General features: G+C 45.9%; 1 protein-coding gene across 6 annotated transcripts in view; it reads right to left on the reverse strand.

The window, feature by feature from the left end:
- TULP4 (TUB like protein 4) overlaps positions 1 to 17,499 on the reverse strand; it is a 227,918-nt gene extending 210,419 nt beyond the window's left edge. For 2 of the 6 annotated variants that reach the window (XM_045080113.1, XM_045080112.1), the window contains exon 1: positions 17,401 to 17,499. The gene's annotated coding sequence lies outside the window, so the exon portion shown is untranslated. Of the gene's footprint in view, positions 1 to 17,293 lie in introns of all 6 variants that reach the window. The other 4 variants (XM_045080107.1, XM_045080110.1, XM_045080109.1 and 1 more) reach the window with 4 other exon arrangements.
- Positions 17,500 to 18,179: the final 680 nt, after the last annotated feature.

The raw sequence follows: 18,179 nt of genomic DNA on the forward strand, positions 1-18,179 counted from the left end.
TTTTATACTCTGGGTCCTTTCATAACTGTTAACACATTTTGCAAACTGTAGCAGAGAAGTCCTTTCTCTAAACCTCAGTGACCTCGTCAACTGCCCTGTGCCCTCCCACAGCGCACCACAAGTGTCACCATTTTCCAGGACCACTCTCAGTTTTTCCCAGAAATTATGGAACACAGAAAAACCAGTCTCTCTCTAGACACTTGGTTCATAATATGGAAAACCTGAGTGATGGTGGCCATGTCTGCCATAGGAAATAAGGAATAGAGAATGCTGGTCTGTGACAAAAAAAAGAGTAAGTCAAAGGCAGTGAGGGAAGCTAAGAGGGGGAGAGAGAGAAGGAATGAGCCAATAGGACCATATGTGGAACATCCCAGTCTCTGGGTCCTGATCTGAGACCCCCCTGCATCCCTGCTAATACTGCAGTACACAGCTCAGAACACTTTCACTAAGTTCCCTTTTTTGCATAAGTTCACTTAGGTCTCTTCGACTTGTAACCAAGAAACCCCTGATAGAGGGCTCTATCATCCTTTCTGTTGACTGTTTCAAAAAAGGCAAGATAGAAACCTCCAGGTGGGACCCAGAAGGCTCCGAGCCAGGAGGTGACAGGCACTATCCCAGACCCTGCTTCTCCGGCAGGGGTTAAAAACAGGGTTAACTCCAACTGCCCACAATCTCACCAGGCCCCCACAGTTCAGTTCCTGTAGCTAACACAGCAAGTGATGCTGGGTTCAAGGAGAAGTGAGTTGTTCTCTATTCCATATCCTTGCTTTAAAGTATCCATCAGGAGACACAGCGGCTTTTCCGACACCACTGAAAACCACTGTGCCTGGCCGGTAGGGTCTCCCAGGGCAAGGTAGCAAACCAAACCCAGAGACGTGGGCACAGCACCTCTATCCTACCAAGCCAGCTTCCATATGGAAAGGAAGCATATTCCAGCTTAAAATCCAAAGGGACATCACATTAGACAGAGCGTGCTCATTATTTTTTATATACATTTGATACACGGAAAAGAAGAGTTCACAATTTTTTAAGTATGTCAAAGTATTTGCTAAAATTATCACGATGGTCGCACAACAGTAAGAAGGTACTTAATGCCACTGAACGGTACACGTTATAAATGATTAAAATCATAAATTATGTTAACTGTATCTCACTAGAATTTAAACAACAAAATAACGTGACACATTTAAAGAGGTACGGAGACAAACTGAACCCCTCGGCGGCAAAGAGCACGCACAATATTACACGTGAGCGGTGTGAGCAGGGTGTTGCCTTACCATGGGAAATTCAGTGCCGAACTGAGCCCGACTGGACTGGTCAGCCTGGGTGGGCAGAAAAGAGCTGTGGGTCTTCAGGGGCTGGGGGTGGAGACTATTCGACCCAAGTAATAATGAAAAATTGCTACATACAGTCTTATTTTCCCCCACCTCTTAATACCTGATCAGCATGGTCTTAACATTACTAATTCCTAAGTATTTCAACATAAACTCCTCGGAAGCCACTGCTGGTTTCCATCAGCCACAAACAGATGGCAACTCAGAAGAGTCCTGTCCCCATTATGCCAACTTGGCGGGAGGCTCACCTGCCACTACCTGAAACACGGATCCCTCCCACTTGTACACAGAAGGCTCCCAAACACGACTAAAATCCTGCCCGGATGCCCACTGATCAGCATCCTTAAAAGCACGGGGTGGGGGGAAGTCTCATTACAACTCCTCTAATTAATAAACATGGGAGGGACGACATCACATCCTAACATCATTACAGGCACACTGCAGCTTTCCCTGCACTTCCACTCTCCGGTTCAGGCTGCTTCCCCGCCTGCTTACCCTGGGATGGAATCCAGTTTTGCTAATATATCCATATGTATGAGATACAGAGCAGATCCTATTATATCGAACCTGGAGAAAAACCTTCAGAGATGCTAAAAGTTCAATTTCAGATACATTAATGCATCCTTAAAATTTTATTTACGATGAAACCATCTATACTGTTTCCGTAAGCCCAACACAGATTTCTTGGCTGCAATTTTTTAACTTTAATGATTCAAACCCTAAGAGAAGGACATTCATTCACAAATTATGCTTAAATTAAAACACATGAAAGCTGCCTCTCTCTCTCTCTCTCTCTCTCTCTCTCTCTGTGTGTGTGTGTGTGTGTGTGTGTGTGTGTGTATACTGGGAAAGAGGAAGAAAAGAATCTGGATTATTTATTTCTAGGAGATTCCAAGCTGAGACGCTCTTCTGTGCTTTCTGGATGCACCTGCTAATCACCAGGGCCTTAACCACTGACCACTCCTTGCCTCCTCTAATCAAACTTGACCCTTTGGAATGTTAAGCAAAGATTTTCTTCAGCAGGAGCGGCCTAACTTAACTATAGCTCACTGCCCTCCTGCCATATCCTTCAATGTATTTAAACCCTTCAATGGCTCTGCTTTTGCAATAAAATTCAAAATCCTTAAACATGGGATACAAGGCCCAGCATGAAAAGGAAATCTCCCTCACCAAGGCCTCTGCCATTTCCTCAGGGAAGCCATCTCTGACCCTCTGACTAGATCAAATTCTACCTTCATATCCTGTACTTCTCCTTCATGCATAAATGAATCAAGCAAGCAAGCAACCCATCAACCTGGTAGCTACTGCATAAATTAGCATGTCGTTAGGTTCAAGTAACCAATAATCCCAATTCAAATTGCCTTAATCAACAAGGAAACTTAGTTTGCATAACAAGTCAAAAGCAGGATGGTGATAGGCTCTGAGGAGTTTTCTATGCTGTTTTATTGGCTCTGTCCTCTCCAGTACACTGGCTTCATGTTCAAATTGCAGCAAAATGACTGTAACAGTTGTAGGCATCACATCTACACAGTTTTTAGAGGAAAGGGACTAGCTGGTGTTGCCATTTTATGGTTGAAAATTTTCCAGAACCTCCTGGCAGACTTCTCTCACATCTCATTGGCCAGGACCCGGCAGATCTCTTGCTCACCCCTCCAGCAATCACCTGGCAGCAAATGGGACCAGCAGGAGGGGCTGAAATACATCAGGATTTATCCTGATAGATCACTTTCTCAGCAGTCACCTGGGGAGAGGGAGGAGGTCTAAACAAAACCCAATCCCATTATGAAGGAAAAAGGGAAGAAAAGTGGTAGACATGCACTCAACAGGTCTGCTGATTTTCCATCTGGCATATATGCTCTGTCCCCAATAGTATGTAAGACTGGCCAACAGCAAACCCCCACCAGCCTGGCCTGCGGCGCACCTTCAAGCTGACAGGACCAGCTCGGAGGGGAGGCCACAGGGCGAGGAAGGGGGTACAGGAAGGGAGGGGTACAGGACTTTCAATCAGCTGGTCTGGTTCAAGCCCCAAGACTTCTGCTTAACAGCTATATGATGACAGGCAAAGCCCTTGGCCTCAGTTTCCTCATAAAATAAGAAAATATGTGCTTGACATAATGTACAAGGTTGCTGTGAAGACCAAATAAAATGGCACAGGGGGACAAGTGCTTTGTGAACTACGTGCTAAGCATATGTGAACGATTATTACTACTTGCAATGTTTGTTTCACAAAACATTGAGAAAATCTCCAGGAAAAAAAAAAGGCTGACTCCTACTTGGCCAAACAGAAGCCAGTACATCCACCAAAGGACATTCTGCTTTAAAAATTATATTCCTATTGGTTACCTGTGGCTTGGCTGGAGGCTTTCCAGTATCATCAACTGATTCTACCAGTTGGGATGGAGTAGAGCAACACCACAGAAACTGGCTACAGAAATCCAAGGTTTATAGAAAACCAAAGCCAATGCCTTCTTTGCTCCTTCACTGATCTCTCCTCCTAAAGCACGCACGGCCGTCATGTTCTCACCGTTTCCTAGATGGACGAGCAGGGCAGGGCAGAAGTGTCTTCCAAGTCAGGAAAAGTTAAGAAAATGTAAGTGTTTTCAGCTAGAAGAAAGGAGACTGACTTGAACGCACAAGCAGAAGCTACTCATTACCCATGAGAAAGCTCAGCCCAACTCACAGGAACCCGCTAGAGCTGCGAAGCCTACAGACAGTATGTGCGAAGGCATGTAAGGCCTCCCCAGCTGAAGCTACTTCTATCAAGCAGAGCAGGCACGAAGCCACCCAGCACGGCTTCCTCCACCTAATCCCAGGCCTGCCCTCTCCACCCCTTACTTCTTTTTTTTTTTTTAAGATTTTATTTATATATTTGACAGAGAGAGATCACAAGTAGGCAGAGAGTCAGACGGTGGCGGGGGGGCAGGCTCCCCGTTGAGCAGAGAGCCCAATGTGAGGCTCGATCCCAGAACTCTGAGATCTAGCCCGAGCTGAAGGCAGAGGCTTAACGACTGAGCCACCAGGGGCCCCATCCTCCCCTTACTTCTGTTCATCTGTCTCCACTTAAGGCCAGGGAAGAGATGGGCAAAGAAGCCACAGAGATTGTCAGAGCTTTCAAAGGAGTTAGACATGCATTTATCTGTGTCAACCACACTGTTCCCATTAGGTACAACACACTTCCTCCAGGCAGTACATCAGAAGACCGGCCATACCTAGCACCAAGATTCTGAAGGGTGAAAGCAGTGAAATTCTGGGTTTACCTTGATGTCTAGAATATAAAAAAACCTCTTCACCGTAGAGGTGCCTTCCTCTCCTAGAGTCATAAATCAGTAACGTATCATGATGTTCACACTCTGGTCCAGGCAAAAGAAGAATGAGGTTGACAGGGTGGGAGCAAAGACACCTGAGGGAGTCACCAGGAAGGAAAAAGGGAAGCAGCACAGTCAGTGTGGATAACCGGAGAGGCATCTCCAGGCCCCAGTTCCGTCCGGTCCCACACACTCAACAGTGCCGTGGCCAGGGCGTCTGCTCCCCAGGGCACAGATGTCTCACAAGGCCAGCAATCAAAGATATTCTCCATCTAAATCCCGTCTGTGTGAAAGAACTGGAAACATTCCGCACAAACGTGCTGTGGGCACAGCTACTGCGTGCAGCACCCCACCATTCAGAGCCGCCTCTTTAAAACCCACCCTGCTACATCAGCACGGTGCCCTAGGAGAGGACACTTGCAAAAAAACTGATGAACTCTAAAAGAAGTTGAAAGTTTAGTAAATGATGCACGAGTACCTTAGTTTTGACAAACGTTCTGTAGTTACACAGGATATTAACATTGGAGGAAGCTGGGGGAAAGGCATACAGGAACTCTTCGTACTACCTTTGTACCTTTTCTGTATATCCAAAATCATCCCAAAATAAAAAGCTTATTTTTAAAAGTTATAAATACTTGTCTGCTTAAAAAAAGAGAGAAAAAATAATCTATGGAAAACTTCCTAAGCAAACCATCAAAGTCAAAGCATGGAAAAAAGACCGGTAGACCTGAATACATGGCGAACTTACACTTCTATACATCAAAATACGTCATGAACAGGGAAAGAGTTGAACGGCAACCAACCAACTGGGAAAAGATAACACACACAAAGGAAAGGGGGTTCAGTATAAACTCATTACCCATGAGAAAGTTTACTATGTTCCTGTGAGCCCAACTCACAGGAACCCGCTAGAGCTGCGAAGCCTACAGACAGTACGTGCGAAGGCATGTAAGGCCTCCCCAGCTGAAGCTACTTCTATCAAGCAGAGCAGGCACGAAGCCACCCAGCACGGCTTCCTCCACCTAATCCCAGGCCTGCCCTCTCCACCCCTTACTTCTTTTTTTTTTTTTAAGATTTTATTTATATATTTGACAGAGAGAGATCACAAGTAGGCAGAGAGTCAGACGGTGGCTGACATAGTAAACTTTTTTAAAAAGATTTTTTTAGGGCCTCCTGGGTGGCTCAGTTGGTTAAGTATCTGCCTTTGGCTCAGGTCATGATCCCAGAGTTCTAAGATCGAGCTCGAGTACATCAGGCTCTCTGCTTCCCCCTCTGCCCGCTGCAACCCCTGCGTGTATGTGTGCGTGCGTGTGCACTTTTTCTCTCTCTCTCTCACTCTCTCTCTGTCAAATAAAATCTTTTAAAAAATAAAAAATAAAAAGATTTATTTATTTTAGAGAGGGCTTGCTGTGCAAGGAGGGGAGGAGCAGAGGCAGAGGGAAGGAGAGAATCTCAAGCTGACTCCAGCTGAGGAGCGCAGAGACCCAGGTTCGATCCTACACAAAGACCATGACCTGAGCTAAGATCAAGAGTGGGAAGCTTAACCAACTGAGCCACCAACACACCCCAGTAAATTTTTTATTTAAAGGAAAAAAAAAATCTACATGCGTAGGTCCTCTATCTGCCACTATTATCTGCACACACACTTCAGGTCTATGACATATCCAAACTCAAACTCAGGGCCTCCATAAACCATAAACCGTATCTCTTCCCACTCTGCCCACCGGCTCCGATTGCCCTGGCCTGGGAGTTCCACTAGAGAAAGCAGAGCTTCCGAGCAGCGTTCCCCAGAGGCAGCTACCTTCTGGTTAATTCATTCAACCAGTCCTAACCAAAGTCTCCTTCTAGAATCCAAAACTCTTTTCCTCTTTATGTGCGGAGTCATGTCAAACTTAGCTACTTGGTGCCCACAGTCATGAAAACAGGTTAAACCACAACCAGAAGTGGGAGCCCTGAACCAACACAAAGGAATACAAAGACCCTACAAGGCAAACCAGACTCAATCAGGTAGACAGAAAAAGGGAAGCAGGAAAGCCTTTGCCACAGGCGAGCAGTCACTCCCACTTAGATCCTCATGTACTTGAATTTCTAGAGAGATTCGGTCAAAGAAAAAGCATAAATAACTATTCTAAATAACATACAGTTATAATTCTAAATAACACAGTTACATCGAGGGCCACCTGGATGGCTCAGTCCGTGGAATGTCTGACTCTTGATTCCAGCTCAGGTCATGATCTCAGGGTTGCGGGACCAAGCCCACATCAGGCTCCGTGCTGGCCATGGGGCCTGTTTAGGATTCTTTCCCCATCTCCTCTGCCCTTCCCTGCACTCTCCCATTTCTCTCTTTGAAAAAAAAAAAAAAATCCATTTACAAGTAACTCAGAAGTTTATATTCAAACCAAACTATCTTAGTAATTTACAGGTTGTTCTTTTGTTTTTAAATTTATCAGGGGACTGAGAATTCGAAGAGAGAATAGATAGAATATATACATTCTCAAGGATACATACCCAATCCCCTCAGTGGATGCCTGAAACCACACATAGTTCTGAACCCTATCTATGTTTTGTTTTTCCTGTATACTCACCTGTGATAAAGTTTAATTTATAAATCAGGCACAATAAGAAATCAACATTAATGGTAAAATAGAACAATTGTAACAATGTACTCTAACAAAGTTATATGAATATGATCTCTCTCCCTCTCTCTGGAAATACCCGCTGCTACTCTCCCGCTGCCTGTTGCGATGATGTGAGAGGATCCAGTGCCTACGTGAGGGCGCAAATGACGCCGGCCCTGCGCAGAGCTCTTGGCCACAGTGACCTTCTGGGACTATGTCAGGAGGAGGACCATCTATCTCCAGACTGCAGCTAATGGGGGTAAGAGGAACCACAGAAAGCAAACCCATGCACAAAAGAGGACTACTGTGCTTCTTTCTAGATGTCCCAATACATATGTCATGTATGTTAAGTCAGAGTGAGACTACTAACAATATTAGCCATGTTATTATACTGAAAATTAAGTAAGCAGATAAATCTCAAGCAATGCTGAAGTTCCACATATAAAACAATATAGAGGCCAAGAAACAAAATATTTTTCACACAGAAAAGTGTGACTGTGATTAAAACCACTGGATTAAACATTCAGTGGTTAAAAGTCCGCATCCCAGCAGACTATCTTCACCCAATACCCGCAGGCAGATCTCGATCTCTGTTACCCTTCTTGCATGGAGTTTCCCACTCGACGAGACAGTTCACTTCTCAAAATCATAGTATGTGGTAACAACAGGTAGACACAAAATGAAGAGGAAGGGGTCACACCAAATCCTAACTTCTGGAAGCTTATCCATGATCTAATTTGTGAGTAAGTCCAGTTTCCCCAGCATGCCTCCTTCTCCAGACATTTCACCTTAGGTCCAACTTTCCCACTCATCAGCATCAGAGAGGTCCAATTCAAACCAATTTTGCTAGTCATTAGCAATCCAGTAAAAGGTTTGATAATAACAGAATAAAATTTAAAAGTTGAAGGAATTGATTTCAATTGACCTCCACACATTAGCAGCATCTCTCACAGGACAGCACTTATCCTACTCCCACAAAAAGTTCTGGCTGTCTCATTGCACCAGAGAAACAAACGGATTCCCCCAAACCAAGCACATGCCATCTTTCTGTGTCACGTGAAAGACAGAGAACTCCACCATCTGAACATGGGCGAAGGACAGCCCGAGAGATGGCACCACTATGACCATAAGTCTGCCGAGCGGACCAGTTACGTGCAACACACAGAAAGCTAAGAAAGGGAAGGCACTGTGACATCCCTGGGCTCTCAGAATTAAAAAAAGATACACCATTCCTGAACCATACAATCAACCCCACGACCCCTCTATTTACTTACAGTAAACTTATTACATTAAATTCATAGAAAGCTGATTTCAAAGCACCTTCCAAACACTATTGCTTCTGTATATGCCTCTGCACGGGAAAGCATTTTTAGGCTAGGAAGGACCCCCGATGGTACTTAATGCTTCTCTAGCACATTCCTTGCACATAAATATACATAAGACACAAATATTATTCACTGTATTTTCATAAAATTTTTCAAAACAACATTAATTTTAATTGATGAAAAACTTAAATCTATTTCACAGAGCAATGAAATTGTGAGGCTTGTTAATGGCAGTAATTACTTAAAATTAAAGGTTGACATAATTAGATAAAACTGAATTATGGTGATAATGTGTGGACTGCATATATCAGCACTTGGCTCTCCCCTGACAACACAGTCCTCGCTGTCACAGCCATTACAATGGTGAGGTGGAGGGAGGTGCAAAAATCAAACACAAACAGGACGCCATAAATCCAAAAAGGCTGGGAACTGATGCTCTAGTAAGCTAGAACAGATAGATTCTGGGCAGCACCCCAATCCCATACTATTTAATTTATTCCCAAGTCCCTTAGAATCAAAGCTGGGGAAGGAGACAAAACAATATGCATGCCACTTTCCTTCTCACTTGTCCCAGTATTCAAAATTATTACTAATGGAATAAGATGCGCAAACTGGGAGGTATCTTCTGCTAAGAATTGTGTTTTTATCCAAGCATTTCAAATTACAGATATCAGAAAATGAGTCCAGAAAAGTTAACTTCCTAGACAGGAAACACAAGACAGGGTTTCTCATTTCACAGGAGAAGAACACCGGAAAAATGAAAAAGATTCAAATTATTTGTAAAGGCTGGAAAAACTCAGTGACTGGAGCTCAAACCACATTCATCTACCTGGTTATGCCCATAATTCAACCTCTTTCAACTCATTCCTCTAAATTAAACATGGGTATCGTTTTTTTGAAGACATTCCTCTCTAATTTGACAAACTTTGACACATAGTTAAATTTTCCGATTATTTAACAATTCCCAACAGTAATAAGTCTGGCTGCCTAAAAATGTCAGCTTTGGTTGACCAGGGTTTTCATTCACAGCATAAGCCTAACTTCTCATGATGCATGTTTTGATATCTAACCGTTGGAGCTCAATCTGTCCATCTGGCTTTATGGCTAAGCGGGTTGTCTGAAGCTTAAGAAGCAGATTATGTGCAAAGATAATCCTGAATATTCTCAGCATATGCTAACATCACCACTGACCAACTTTCTAGGAATAAGAGAACAGTCGCAGGACTAAGCTCGGCCTGCTGCTCACAGAGCACCTCTGTCACTGTTCAGTCACGATGCTCAGTCCTCAAGTCATGCGTTCCCCCAGGGGAGGTACCATGTGCGCTTAGTAGCTGCACAGGAAGGAAGAGAAGACAGGGAACGACAAATGAGGAACGCAAGGGTCTTCTGCACAAGACTCCTGACGTCCCTGGCGAGAGACGGAAAATTACACACACACACGAATCAGGAGCAACTGCCTCAGAAGTTTAAACGAACCTTCCCTTTGGCACTTGCCAGAAACTGGTAACGGAAACATCCAGCAGGATGAAAGAGCGCAGTGACATCCGTCCGTAACACTTAAGTGGAATCTGAAAACACCGAGGGAACGTTTTTGAAAGTAGATACAAAAGAGCGTTTAGAACCCAATGTTCCAACCATTAACTAGCTGGATCCACAGCTGAGACTTAAAAGTAAAGGTGGAGACTTTTGTCATAAAAATTATTCAATAAAAAAGCCAACTTCAGGGCACCTGGGTGCCTTAGTCCGTAGAGCATGCGACTCTTGATCTGAGTTATGAGTTTGAGTCCCACACTGGGTATAGAGAGCACTTAAAATCTTAAAAAAAAAAAAAGGCCAATGGCCAACTTCTGGGACTCCCAGGTGGCCAGTAGTCATGATCCCAGAGTCCAGCCCCATGTCAGGCTCCTTGCTCAGCGGGGAGCCCACTTCTCCCTCTCCCTTCACCCCTCCCCCTGCTCCTCTCACTTTCTCTCTCTCTCCCAGATAAATAAATAAAATCTAAAAACAAAACAAAAAAGGCCAACTACTTAGCCTTAACTAGACATGAAAAAGCCAGTACAACAAAAACTCTGAACCTGTGGCTCAAGCCCATTCCAAGCTGGGAGGAGATACCTACGTGTCAAGACTACCAAAAAGAGAGCAGAAATAACCCTAACGACAGACCACCTTATACTATGCATTTCCAAACCCATCACACCCACTAATCTTCATTTTGCAAAAGTAAGAAATTAGTATCTTTTTTTAAAGATTTTATTTATTTATTTGACAGAGCTCACAAGCAGGCAGAGAGGCAGGCAGAGAGAGGTGGAGACAGGCTCCCTGCTGAGCAGAGAGCTGGATTCGGATTCCGGGCTCGATCCCAGGACCCTGAGATCATGACCTGAGCCGAAGGCAGAGGCTTTAACCCACTGAGCCACCCAGGCGCCCCAAGAAATTAATATCTTAAATCGTAGTGTGTGCTTTCTCAGAGCTTTCACACCCATACTGACTCTAATTGTGCTTTTGATTGAAAATAAGTGAGAAAGTTGTTCAAATAAGTCTATATTATCTGCACAGCACCTCTGCACACCTAAAGAATAATTCATTACTCACTACAACCTACCACACCATTACTATTGGAGGCTGTCCATAAATATTACTTTTCTTTTCTTTTTATTTTATTTTATTTTATTTTATTTTCTCAGTGCTTCAAGAGAAACACGACTTTTCAATTCTATTCTTAAAATTCTCTTTTAAGGGTGGGTATCACTGACACCACACACATGCAAGACTTCTATTCCTACTCACTGACATTGGAGAAATATATGTGATCTTGATTTAATCACATTTAAAGGGAAAAACAGCAACAGCCTGTTGCCCCCTGTCCCAGGTATTCCCAACAGCATAACTTTTAAAACCCATAAATAACCAAAAATTTTAATTTCAACCCAATGTTCTCCATGAAAGCAAGAAACCAAACAGAACTGACCCACTGGTATAGGTTCTATCATGCCAAAATGGGATGGTAAAGGGAAAAGAAAGACCAAGTTTATCAGAGTTTGCAGTAATTTATGGAAATGTGGTAATGAATTCAACATTTTTCAGCAAAGACTTTATTTAATGTTAACTAAATATGTACTGGCATTTATCTCCTGTCTTCCTAGAATGTCTTTTCCTTTCTTTAGCTAAAAGCACCCCAACTCTCCTTGTGACTCCTCCTGCATGCCATAAGGTCTTTGTGAAACAACTGAGAACAACCATTCATACACACACACACACACACAAAACAAATTACCCCAACTAGGCCAATCATATGCCCTCTCTCCAGGAAAACTGAATCTTATTATACAAGAATGAAACCAGTTGGGAGAGCCTTAAGACATGGCGACCAACCAGACCATCCAATAGGTGGTTCCCTAAGCGTAGGTCCTCACAGGCCTGGTTCTCAGCATCCAAAGCCTAGTTGTTCAGCACTTTTTAATGCCTATATTTTACGGAAGTGCTATGCTTACAGTCCTGTAACCTGCCTTTTTAAATCAATAATATGTCACACACAGCTTTCCAGACTGAAAACAGTACAGATCCATATCATTGTTCTCAATGGCTCCATGGAACAAAAGTACCACAATCTGTTCAATCAATTCTTTACTCAAAGTCATTTACTATGTAACTGCATACAGTAAGTAGTTCTTTATTATGTATATATATCCTGTGCTAACTTTTTCTACTATATAGTTCTTTAGGATGAATTCCTAATATGGACTTGCTGGACTAAAAGCTATGCAAGGTTTCCATTTCGATACATACCAGCTAGCTATTCAGAATGAGGGCATCAGTTTACATCTCCACTAAAACAGAGCACACGTTTCCCTTCACCTTCCCCAGCACTGGAAATTCCTATCTGCCTTATTCCCCTTCCAGACTAAGACGCCCAAATATTGAGACTACCAAGAGAGGTTACAAAAGAATCTTATTAATATAATACTTTACATATATTACGCTTTACCAAATCATATCACATTTAGTGATAACACGAATAACACTGCCAATACAGGGGTGCCTGGGTGGCTCAGTCCCTGAAGCATCTGCCTTCGGCTCAGGTCACAATCCCAGAGTCCTGGGATCCAGTCTGCTCAGCAAGGGGCCTACTTCTCCCTCTCCCTCTGCCCTTCCAACTCACACTCACTCTCTGTCTCTCTCTAATAAATAAATAAAATCTTTAAAAAAAAAAAAGGTATTCCCAATACATTAAAAATGGTGTCTTAGTTCGCTCAGGCTGTCATAACAAAATACCACAGACTGATTGGCTTAAACAACAGAAATTTATTTCACACAGTTCTGAAAACTTGAAGGCCAAGATTTAAATGCCAGCAAGTAGGCTTCATTCTTGAGGCCTCTCCTTCAGTTTGGAGGTAGTTGCCATCTGGCCATGTCTCACATGACCTCGACTTTGGGCCTGACTGGGACAGGGGGCAACAGGCTGTTGCTGTCTCTTCCTACGCATTAATCCTATCATGAGAGCTCCACCCTCGTGACCTCACCTAACTAGCCTACTTCTCAAAGGCAGCATCTCCAAATACCATTACACTGCAGGACAGGGCTTCAACACAGGAATCTGGGGAGGGCACATTCAGTTCATAACAAATGGCATCTTATCACTGCTTTGAATTTCATTTTTTTAATTACTAGTGAAACTGCATATTTTAATATGTTTATTGGTCATTTATTTTTCCTTTTTCCCCTTTGAAAATGGTCTGTTCTGATTCCAAAGCTGGAATAGGAAGGGTACAAGATGAGCCTGGAACATCTCGTGACAGCAGAAGGCAAAGGCGCTACTATACATTATTAGAGGCATGTCTGTCATAAGGATTTGGAGCCAACCTGACTAAGCCTTAGTCACAGATAGGGCAATTTGAGCATCAAAAGGAAGCTAACTGAAATGGACTGAAATGTATCATAAATGCTAAAACAGAGGTGTTCCTAAAGATAACTCCAAAAAAAGAGAGAGAGAGAGAAACCCTCATCTGTCACCACTGGAGGATGCTAGGGAAGTAACACATGATTCTGTTAAGTGGTAAATAAAGGGAAACAGACACTTTCCCCACCCCTCCTATACAATCTATACCTCAGGGTGCGCCCTATACATCCTTCCATGCAGCAAAATATGCCACATTACAACATCAGCTGGGAAATAGAAACATCATCTGCGTCAACCGCAGATTTGAAAAAGGCGTGCCCTATGTCACAATCCACATGCAAGGGGAACCACAGGACCCCGCAAGGTCATAACATACATATTAGCTTTCCCCTTCATAATCTTTTATTTTTTAAAGGTACTGCGCACTAAATAACCAACTTTTCTGTTTTAACACAGGTATCTACAATTGCCAGTGACAAGATCCCGATAATCATGAGGTTACCATGATTATTAACATTCAGTATAAGATTTAGAATGTTTATAAACAAAATGTGGTGTACACATGTGTATGTGGCACATACATACACTAATGGAACATTTATTAATCAGCCTTAAAAGGGACAGAAATTCTGACACAAGCTACAGGATAAATGAACCCTGAAGACATGCTAAGTGAGGTAAGCCAGTCACGGAAGGACGAATACTGTATGACTGCACTTATCTGAGGGGCCCAAAGTAGCTGAACTCCTAAAAAAGTGGAAAAGAAAAGTGATTGCCAGGGCAGAGGCAGGAGGGAATGAGAACCCTCATTTGTTTAACAGGTACGAAGTTTCAGTGCAGGAAGACGAAAAGTTCTGGCCGTGGATGGCAGGGACAGGGGCACAGCAATGGGAAAGTACTAATGCCACCAAACTGTTAAGATGATAAATTTATTATTTTTTTTAAGACTTTATTTGACAGAGAGAGAGGGAGCGCACAAGCAGGGGGAGTGTAAGGCAGAGGAAGAAGCAGTCTCTCCAGAGCCCCAAGCGGGGCTCGATCCCAGGACCCCCAGATCATGGCCTGAGCCGAAGACAGACGCTTAATCCACTGAGCCACGCAGGTGTCCCAAAAGGATAAATTTCATATGTATATTTTGCCACAGAAAAAAACAGTACATTTGGTATGTTAAAATTTAGTAACCGCATTAACATTATCCCAGCCAAATTAAAAGCAATTTTACATTCTAATTACATATTCCCTGCTGTCTCAGCAGTCTTACTAAGTGCAAGTGAACAACTTCAGGAAGGTAATACCGAAACCGCTTCACAGAGTCCTAAACAGAAGCCAATGCAATAACTAAATCAAAGTATTTCGTAACAGAAGTTTTACTCAATTTTTAATGAATTTTTAGGAATCACATGCATCACTGGCCCACTCAATCTCTCTTCAATCTCCACACGCAGAAAAGAACAGGGAGCCTCCAACTGACACTGTAAATGCAGTGGAACAGATGAAAAACGATGTCCTAGCGCACGAGGTAGGCACTCAGTCAACATTCCTGACTTCCGGTACTCAGTGAATCTGCAGTAAAACCGAAAAGAAAACCTGGGCTTCCCCTTAAGCTAGCTAGTGAGAAGGCGAACATTCCATGGGAAGGAAGGCTGCTGTCTCTTTACCAGTCTTCCATTACTTGGGATCTCGGCATTAAGGCTGAATCAAGTTTCACGTACCATGTATCTTTCCATAGGTCAAAGTTTTTCTGTTGTTGTTGCTGTTTTTCAATTCAGAGTTTTGGTGGGAAAAGTGTGTGAATAACTAAACTGCCATACTTACAGCTCCATATGAAAACAGAAAGTTCAATATGACACACACATCCTCTCTAAATGAGAAAACACATTATTATTCTTTCTCAGGCCCAGAAAGCCATGCTGGCTTTCCACTCTTGTCCCCTGTCTGAGAGCTCCACTGTGTTAGAAATTTTCCCTGAATGAGTCTATCTAACTCAGGTCTACATACTTTTTTTTTTTTTTTTTTTTTTTTTTTATTTGACAGAGAGAGATCACAAGTAGGCAGAGAGGCAGGCAGAGAGAGAGAGAGAGGAGGAAGCAGGCTCCCCGCTGAGCAGAGAGCCCGATGTGGGACTCGATCCCAGGACCCTGAGATCACGACCCGAGCCGAAGGCAGCGGCCTAACCCACTGAGCCACTCAGGCGCCCCTAGGTCTACATACTTCTAACTCTAGAGATCAACCACATGAAGATCCTGCTACTTTCACCGCCCTTACTAAAACAGAGCACTTAAAACTCTTAAAATTTCCATCTTCAAATAACTCTTTCCTACAAATTAAGTATTGTTCTTGAAATTGAGGACCTAAACACTGGATTTGGCTTTTCACATTTGATTCACAGGTTCACTTCCACGACAGTAAACAAGACGCAAGGGGGACGCCTGAGGTCCTCCCAGTCTGAATGTGGCTATCATTACACAATGTTGAGATCAGCTTCCAAAATGCCCCACCAGGCAGCTAGGACGCTGGGCGGCTGCTCCCTGGATCGCAGTGTGGCTCTGTGCAAGGTGCCCTGTCACCACGCATCCATCACAACCTCAAACCCCAGCTATCTGATGCTGCCGGGCCTGCTGAGGAGCCCTCTCCAGGACCACAGCACTGTTCCCAGTGGCCCTGAGGGCAACAGCTCAAGTCCAGCGAACAAGAAACGGAAACCCAAGACAGAGGCAGAAAGAAAGAAACCCCCGCAAAGGTAGATTTTTACATTCTTCGAAACCTTAGATATGATTTTTCTCTGCACTTTTTCAAAAACCTGCCTAGTAGGCGTCCTTAGGGCGCTGCCGAACTGCAAAATACAAACAGGAGAGCCCCCAAACCCAGAAATCTAGGAAACAGCTCCCTGCAAGGGAAGCTGATTGTCCCCAAGAAGAGAAGTGTTAGAAGACTTTCTGATCACCACAGCAATTTAGCAGGTAAGTCACATCCATCCCCGGTGGGACTGTGTCACCCTCATTTCCTTCCACAAAGCTAGATGGCCCTCACCTTTCCAACCTTGAAGTGGTGTGACAGGAGAAAGCAGACACCTCTCCCCGCCAATTGCCCAAGCGGGTCAAACTTTGGAACCAGCATCATACACTTTGTTTTTAAGCGCAGGGAAAAGAGGAAGGGTTGGTATTCTGAGCGGAATCTCCGTGATTTGCCAGAGGAAAAAGCACAGACCAGACAGCAGAAGCGCCAGCATTTCCATGCAGCTGCCACGACAGGTGACCGGGCCGCTTTGCAGACACCCCGCTCGCTCGGGGGGTTTCACCGAGGTGGAGCGGGAAGGAGAAGGAGGGAGGGAGACAGACTGGAGGACGAGAAGGTGGGCAGAGGCAGGGAGGGAAATCCACTCCATCCCGACGTTGGGGAGGAAGAGGAGGAGCACAGCCCCGTCTCCCCGGGGAAACCGTGTTAAGGGATTTTCTCTCTCCACAATTAAGAAAAAAAAAATGGCTCCAAGCCAAACGCCTCCTGATTTACACACACACACACGCACACCAAGCTCTATTTCGCCCCATTTTCTTGTACGCTGAAACAAAAGGCTAAAACAGCAGAACAGCAGCCAGCGCCGCCCGGAGCCCGGGCTCCGCCACCCTCGCCCACCGCGCCCTCGGGAGAGCCCACCCAAGGCGGCCCGCCCGCCCCCCGCCCGGGGACCGGCCCTCCCGCCGAGCCCCGGCGCTGCCGCCCTCCCGGCCCGGCGCCGCCCGCCGCGCCCCCCGCCCGCGCGTGCACAGGGGCCTGGCCGGAGCCGGGGGCCCGGCGCCCACCTCGAGGGACCCACCTCGGGAGGGCGCTCCCGGCGGCGCCGGGGCCCGCCGCCTCCCCGCCCGGGAGGGCGGCAGCGCCCGGCCCCGGACGCCCGTGACAGCGGCTCCGCGCCCGCCTCACCTCCTAGCGCCCGTGGCGGCGGCCCCGCGCTCCTCCGCGCCTCTCCGCCTCCGCCTCCAGCAGCCCCGCGCCGCCGCCACCGCCGCCGCCGCCGCCGCCGCCGCCTGGCCCCCGCCCCCCCCCCGCCGCGTCTCGGCCGAGTCTCCGCCTCCCTCGGCCGTCGCCGCCGCTGGGCCCGGCTCCGCGCCACGTGACCGCGCCACGTGACCCGGCGCGGCTGGCAGGCGCCTCCCCAGCCGGCCTCGAGCCCTCTCGCGCAGGGGACCCGCGCCCCAGCGGTTGACGCCCGCCCCCCGCCCCCCGGGCCGGGCTGGGCACCCTCCCCACCCCCACCCTGCCGCCCTCACCTGGCGCTCTGCCCCCCAGCCCGAGCCGCCGCCCCGCCGGCCACCTGCTCGCACTCACGAAACCGCCAACTCCACAGACCCGCCGGCCCGGCGCGCTCACACGAGCACACACTCACGCGTGCACACACGCACACGGGCACACACCGGCTCTCACAAGCGCGCGCACTCACGGGCACACACCATACTCACGCGCGTGCACACGCACAACTCGCAGCCCTCGCCTTGCAGGGTTACTTCCCAGCCTGTGACAACCATGAAAATGGTTGAAGTAGTCCAGCCTGGGAACACCGAACTTGAGCAGTCCTTCCCACGGGTCCTGTCAGGATGTGCGCGCGGGCCCAACTTCATTTGAGCCGGAAGTGGACATCACATTTTGTCGTAAGCCGAAAGCCGCGAGAAAGCGCAGATTTGCTCGGGCTGTGAATCAGGGCA

The sequence above is a fragment of the Mustela putorius genome, unplaced genomic scaffold, assembly GCF_011764305.1.
Source record: "Mustela putorius furo isolate JIRA1106 unplaced genomic scaffold, ASM1176430v1.1 tig00000450_pilon_pilon_pilon, whole genome shotgun sequence".
Classification (NCBI taxonomy): domain Eukaryota; kingdom Metazoa; phylum Chordata; class Mammalia; order Carnivora; family Mustelidae; genus Mustela; species Mustela putorius.